Genomic DNA, 7,619 nt, shown 5'->3' on the forward strand with positions numbered 1-7,619 from the left:
AGTGTTAAACTTACAAATCCAGTTACGTATTTACTTCGCGATCTCAGAGGACGGCTCCGACTCGTTGGCTGAATGGTCAGCATACTGGCTTTCGGTTCAGAGGGTCCCGGGTTCGATTCCCGGCCTGGTGGGGGATTTTAACCTCCATTGGTTAATTCCAACATCCCTGCAACTCGCACATCACATATAACACTATCCTCAATCACAATAACACGCAGTTACCTACACATAGCAGATGCCGCCCACCCTCGTCGGAGGGTCTGCTTTACAAGGGCTGCACTCGGCTAGAAATAGCCACACGAAGTTATTATTAAAGGACGGCTTATTGAAGGGGGACTCTACATCGAAGAACTGCAGAAAACAAAATATCCTAATCACTACTTAATCGAAAGTGTTATTCGACGTTGTGGAAATAAACTGTATGTCAAATGGCTTGGTTTTAATAACAACTTCAGTTCATGGATTAATAAAGAGGAAGTACTTTAATTATGTGTTTTTATATTCTCGAACCTCTACCTCTCTTTTATTCTACGTCATAAGACAAGATTAAACTTGCAAGTCAATATTATTACTACTGGATAATTTAGGACATGCTGTAGAGTTGAAATAATATTGTAAATTAAACAACACCTGCATTATGTTTGACAATTCGTATTTGTTTTAGAATATATACATTTTTCTTCAAGTAAATCTGTTTTGTTCTTTCTTTCAGAGATTATTTGACTGTCTTCGCTGTTTAATCCCACTACCTAGTAATAGTTTTCCTTTTATTGCACCGGCAACGACAAGTGCTGCTATCTTCTCTGCAACTGAAGCATTAGGTGACGACACACGCTGCATAACTTTACGAAGCAGATTTTCATCAGCTACACGTCTTATTTCAGGATTGTTTTGACAATAAGCAATTCATGCTCTTTGCAGGCAGCATCTAACATATTAACACCAGGATCACCACGTGCCAAGCGGACGTCAAGTCGTGTTCCAGGGCCGCAGTGCTGGTAACTAGGAAGATGAAGCTCAAAGGGAAGAAGATCAATCACCTTATTGATGAGTCCATGTCCAGCATTCTTCCTCACCTTTCTCCCAGAACGTTTCTTCACCATTTTCTGAGGCATCTTGTTTACTCTTTTGGCTGCCATGATGAGTGTTTACAAGAGATAACAACTCGTTAGTTTTAGGTCCGTGATACAGTTTAATGAGTTGACATGTATGACACTGTCTTACTGAATGTCTCCTAGGATCTTGTGTCCACTCACGAGGCACCTTATCCCAGATCTACATCAAGCAAAAAAGCCCTTGGTAATGCATTTAACTCTTCTTCAGTAAAAGTGCTTAGTGACTTTTTGCATGCATAAAACTTTACGATTCCCTTTTAAACTGCGTTACACTTAGTTTCAGATAAAAATGACATGATGTATTTACAAACGTTTCTTTCAAACTGACGTCATTTCGACACTGCAATTTACATAATATGTTGTTCACCTCCCGATATGCACTGCAACACAACACATCCTAATTCATGCATGTCGATAATTTCACACGTTGATGGTGGATACTCAAGCAACTATTCCTTCTTTTCACAACCCTTTAAAAACAAGACCTGCTCTTGACAAATGAGCGTTCATGATCAAAGATAGAAAACGATAAGGTACTCCTTTTCCTTCCCACTGCAGACCACCTAAATTCTTTTCAATCCGTTGAGTCTGCTTTTTGTCTTTATCTGTTTGCAAACAGTAAGGGGAAGGTGGGCTAAATACTAAACTGATGGGTTTTGGCGCCCACAACACAGTGCAATCCAACACGGCCACCTCTTTGAACACAAATTTGTTGCCGTTTACTTTAAAGCGTTGTACATCAACTACTAATGTTCTTGTCGTAATAGAATAATGCGCTCTACTCTCTTATCACAGTATCTCAGAGACTAAAGAAATATTCACACTTATACCATCTATAAAAATTTCAGTTTACTAGAGAGTGAGGAAAGATCTTCATTGGGGTTATCACATACATGGGATTGTAAATAAAGGGTAAATATTTCTGCATATGGTTATGAGGGTGCTTAGGTGTTGTAGTAAGGATGTAAAGGAGAGGGCATATAAGTCTCTGGTAAGACCCCAACTAGAGTATGGTTCCAGTGTATGGGACCCTCACCAGGATTACCTGATTCAAGAACTGGAAACAATCAAAGAAAAGCAGCTCGATTTGTTCTGGGTGATTTCCGACAAAAGAGTAGCGTTACAAAAATGTTGCAAAGTTTGGGACTGGGAAGAATTGGCAGAAAGAAGAAGAGCTGCTCGACGAAGTGGTATGTTCCGAGCTGTCAGCGGAGAGATGGCGTGGAATTACATTAGCAGACGAATAAGTTTGAGTGGGGTTTATAAAAGTAGGAAAGATCACAATATGAAGATAAAGTTGGAATTCAAGAGGGCAAACTGGGGCAAATATTCATTCATAGGAAGGGGAGTTAGGGATTGGAAAAACTTACCAAGGGAGATGTTAAATAAATTTCCAATTTCTTTGAAATCATTTAAGAAAAGGCTAGAAAAACAACAGATAGGGAATCTGCCACCTGAGCGACAGCCCTAAATGCAGATCAGTATTGATTGTATTGTATTGTATTAATAACGAACAAATCTAAACATTCATAACAATGTCGACGTCGTCGCTGCATGTTAAAAATAGAATAATCTTAGTATGACACGTGCTCAGTCCCGTCGAAGACAGTCTGTCGGATGGAGACAAAGCCATGAACTGACCTCTTTTAAGAATCACTCACGGTGTAACGTCACGTCTCTTGTCTGTCGGATGGAGACGTAAAGCCATAAGCAGACCACACTATAACACAGGTGCACCTGAGCTGACCGCCTGTCCCCTCTAGTGGGAGGATCAACATGGCGACCGGAATGCCATCTAACCTAAAACTGTGCGCTGTGTAGTTAGGCCCCTCCAAGATGGCATCGGGAGGGGCACATGTCGGTAAATCTAGGCCCTGTGTATTTGGGCCCCTACAAGATAACGTCGAGAAGGGCATCTGGCCATAAAAATAGGTTAGGTCCTATGTGCCCCCTCTAGTGTGAGGATGAAAATGGCGACGGGAAGGTCATCTGACCGTAAAACTATGCCATATGTATGTAGGACCCTACAAAATGCCATCGGGAAGGGCATCTAACCGTAAAACTAGGCCTGTGTAGTTAGGTTCCTCCATGTGGTTCGGTGTGCTCTATTATGCAAATTCGCATTGCCCTACTACTCAAGATGGCGTCGCGAGGATCACCATTGCCCTACTACACAGGATGGCGTCGGGAAGGGCATCTAGCCGTAAAAGTGAGGTTAGACCCCTCCATGTAGTTAGATGTGCTCTCTTATGTGAATTGCCATTGCCGTACTGCTCAATATGGCGTCAGCAAAATTCGCGAATCACCATTGCCTACAACAAAAATGGCGTTGGGAAGGGCACCTAGCCGTAAAAGTGAGGTTAGGCCACTCCATGAGGTTAGGCTTGCTCTCTTACCCGAATCCACATTGCCCTACTACTAAAAATGGCGTCGCGAGAATACCCATGGCCCTACTACTCAAGATGGCGTCGGGAAGGGCATCTAGCCATTAATGTGAGGTTAGGTTCCTCCATGAGGTTAGGCTTGCTCTCTTACGCGATTCCACATTGCCCTACTACTCAAAATGGCGTCGCGAGAATACCCATTGCCCTACTACTCAAGATGGCGTCGGGAAGGGCAACTAGCCGATAAAGTGAGGTTAGGCCCATCCAAGATGGCGATTGGTTACGTCGGGAAGGGCATCTAGCCGTTAAAGTGAGTTTAGGCCACTCCAAGATGGCAACTATCTTCGTCAGGAAGGGCGCCTGCCCGTAAAATTAGGCCCTGTGAAGATGGCGACTGTCCACGTTGGGAAGGGCATCTGCCCGTAAAACTGAGGTTAGCCCATCCAAGATGGCGACTGTGAGGTTAGGCTTGCTCTCCTATGCAATATCCACGTCGGGAAGGGCAGCTAGCCGTAAACGTGAGGTTAGGCCCCTCTAAGATGGCGTCTGTGAGGGTTGACTCGCTCTCTTATGCAAAATCCGCGAATCGGCATAGCCCTACTACTAGGGGTCAATGAGCTCGTGTCAGAACCCCCATAGGTATACTACTAGGTGTCAATGACCTCGGGTGGTGATTCAGCACAAAAATGCTGACGAGGAGGCTCAGAATACCGCTTGCTGTACTACTAAAATTCTTTACCCCACCAGTGCTAGGGTAGATGGGGTTCAGTGCACGCCACTGAAATTTTGAATATGACAAGGTCTACGCCTGAACTGCAATTGTGTGCCTATTTGAAGGAAGGCAGTGTGAGTATACACGTGATTTCACCATCACCTTCGGTACATAATTTTGGTAGATGGATTTGGTTGTCTGTAGTCTAAACTGTATGGCCATGTTGTTATTAAGTCGTGAAGGTAGTCGTGGAAAGATGAACTCCTTTTGCACGACAATTTAATAATAAGATAAATCTAGGATTCACATTTGCAGTAGCATGAACTTTGCGAAGTTTGATAATATAAGAATAGATTTGCAACTAGATAAACAACATGCACTACACACTGGCCAACATAATGCTCTTGTAGAAGAGAAACGTGAAGTTTTACTACGTATTCGATTTCTCGCAAGAACAGTTCATTATATTCTTTTCGCTATATATGAAAACAGATTAAAGCAAGTGTTTCCTGAAGTACTAAAATTAACAACACTTACTGTGACAATACCAGCAACCTCAGCATCTGTAGAAAGAACGTTTTCTGCGCTGAAAAGGATAAAGTTATACTGCCATTCAACGTTGACATACAACTTCAGTGACGACATCATCGAGGAATTTTCATCTGAAACCAGAATTCACATATAAATTAGATAAGTTTTTTTAAAAATGGAATTTTATAATTTGTGTATTACTTGCAGTGGCGTATGCTGTGTCCAAGACGTGGGCTGCCAGTAGACTTAGGTTACCCCTTTACGATGGTTGGTTTAGTGAATGACACGCCTTTTAAGCGTTTTGAGCTGTAATGAAGAGCAGTTGCAGGCCATTAACAAAAGGCATGGAGGCGAAACTCCAATACTCCTTATAGAAATTACTGAAAACCTAAGTGGGCTTACGGCCCAAAGATACAGAGGTTAATCCCATACTACAAGAGGGTGACTAAAGGAGGAACCTGTAAAGCCAAGACGAGATTTACAAAATTTAGAGTTTAAAAATTTTGTCACCCAATTGCAAGGTTGAATGGGAGACGGCAGAGAATCACCGCTCTTCTTTCCCTTATATTACATATTTCCCGGTAGAGAATAGAAACAGAGTCCTCAGACTTCGCCGAAAATCCTACATTTAAACCACCAGTTTACAAAATTACATTGAAAGAAAACGGCTAAAACCTTCCCCTCAAACTACCCGCAGGCGCCATTACATGTTTAGGAAAATTCTACCATTACCTTGTGTGTTGTATGTTGGGTATTCGGCCCGAAGGCTCGTTTGATCCTCTGCAACTCCGCCAACAGCTGTCATAAATAGCCTAGGCATCACTGAAGAGGCGCACTAGGGAAACGAGGAGTGAGGTAGTTTCCCGTTGCTTTCCTCACTGAGCTAGCCGTTGCTATTACATATCAGTCTGCCAAGCCCACTGAAATGCATGCACCAGCCGACCCTATGAGCGATATTTTCACACCATTCATGACAGGGACTCCATTGCCTTGCATCGCTGGGTATTCTTCAAGCAGGCCGCGCCCCTGCCTCTTAGGCCTCCGTCTAGTCACACTCCCAGGCACTGAAGCAATTCAGACAAGACGGCCCTAAAGTGCTCTGCTTATGTAATTCCATGAGGGGAGCTTCCCGATTAAATTGAACCACACTTTGCTGATAGGCTGGATTCCTGTACACAGCCTCGGTTTTGATTGGCTAGAGAACATATTTACAAGCATCTGATAGTTAGATTGCAGTAGCGGAGGAACCAGCTGAAGTGTTGACAACTTCGGCACATTAAAAAAATTCTTCAGAAAAAGGTTTACTAATAGCAAAAATGAAATTTCCTAAGTTCTAGGTTCATTTTTAATGCGTGAGAGCGAGGTAGGAAATCGGTGTTAGAGCCATCTAACTGTAGAGAACGATATTCTTTGGGAGTTAACAAGTTCAAGTCCGTTGGCATAGATGGTCGTAGACAAGGGGAGCAGTTTAAACAGCCGGAAACCCCTGGTATTATTATTATTATTATTATTATCATCATCATCATACACTTCATATACACAAAAAACATCACACTACCATCCATCACAGAAACACGTAATACTGATGACGTCCCACCACACAGCGTTGGCGTCAGGATGAATATTCAGCCGTAAAAGACCTAACTACGGTACGGGCTGACTAATGAATTTAGTAATAGGACAGGAATAATAATAGGAATAATAATGTTACTTTTTCCCTGTGGGTGGGGCCGGTAGAATACACTCACGGTATCACTAGCCTGCCGTAAAAGAGGATTAAAAGGGGTTCCAGAGGCTTTCATTTTTGTAGCACTTTTGAGCCTGACATTGCTTCCAGTTATTTGTGTCAGGCTACTCACTTTCATATTTCTTATCCGATCTCCCTTCTTTAATTGTTGTTCTTTTCTGTCCCGACGGTTTTAGGTTTCCGAGGTCTGGGGATTCTTTCATTTTCCATCCCTTTATGGTGCTTGTATTTCTTTGGCCAATACATTCATTCTATGCATTGTTAGAACTTTTCATATTTTGCATATGATGGTTGCCCAGTTATACCTTTTCTTGAGTCAATAGAAACTTGATAAACTGCATTCATTCAGACCATTTACAAATGAAATTGACCAATTAAAGGATGATGTACATGAAATACACACATTAGCGTAAGTAACCACCAAACACACACTTTCTTTGAAATACAGTATACTGATGATTCAAATTTTGCACAATGAATGATGATATTACATAGATAATAGTTTGTATGTAGATACGATAATAAGCTTTTGGGCTTTTTTCACAGAGAACTTTGCTCTGCGTCTTGAAAAGATAATCTCGTCTGTTCACGAGCAAGACTTCTCTAAAAATGAATGAAGGTTTGAATCACTTGAACTTAAGAATGCTGTACCGTTGTCTATAATAAGTGGTACTCTAGACGGCTGCCTGTGCGCAGTGTGAACCATCTCGTGATGAGGAGAATACGAATTTGGAAAAAATCGGAAAGAAATAACAATAGTGAAAGGACACCTATATAAATCCTTAATGGCTGGCAACCACGTATTAGGCCTACGTAAGTAACAGAGAGTGTCCCTGTTGAAATATGTATTTCCACAGCTTCCCGTAATCTCAGACCTGTAGTGTTTAGTGTGGGTAAGAGCTCGAACATCCGTTCGGCGGATATAAGGTGAGTCTGAGCCCACACGTGGCCACCGCTGGTCCGTGGTCCGACAGCTCTGCACTCTGACCGGCCAACCGAGCAGAGGAGGGATGGCAACGACTCTACGCCTCTGAATTCGGGAGACGGAAAGGGGCTGGTCCCTACCTTCGGCTGTCTTTAAAATTGTTTTCCGTGGTTTTCCATTCTCATGCACTAAGGTGAATACCGAG

This window comes from Anabrus simplex, chromosome 5, assembly GCF_040414725.1.
Source record: "Anabrus simplex isolate iqAnaSimp1 chromosome 5, ASM4041472v1, whole genome shotgun sequence".
In the NCBI taxonomy this organism is placed as follows: domain Eukaryota; kingdom Metazoa; phylum Arthropoda; class Insecta; order Orthoptera; family Tettigoniidae; genus Anabrus; species Anabrus simplex.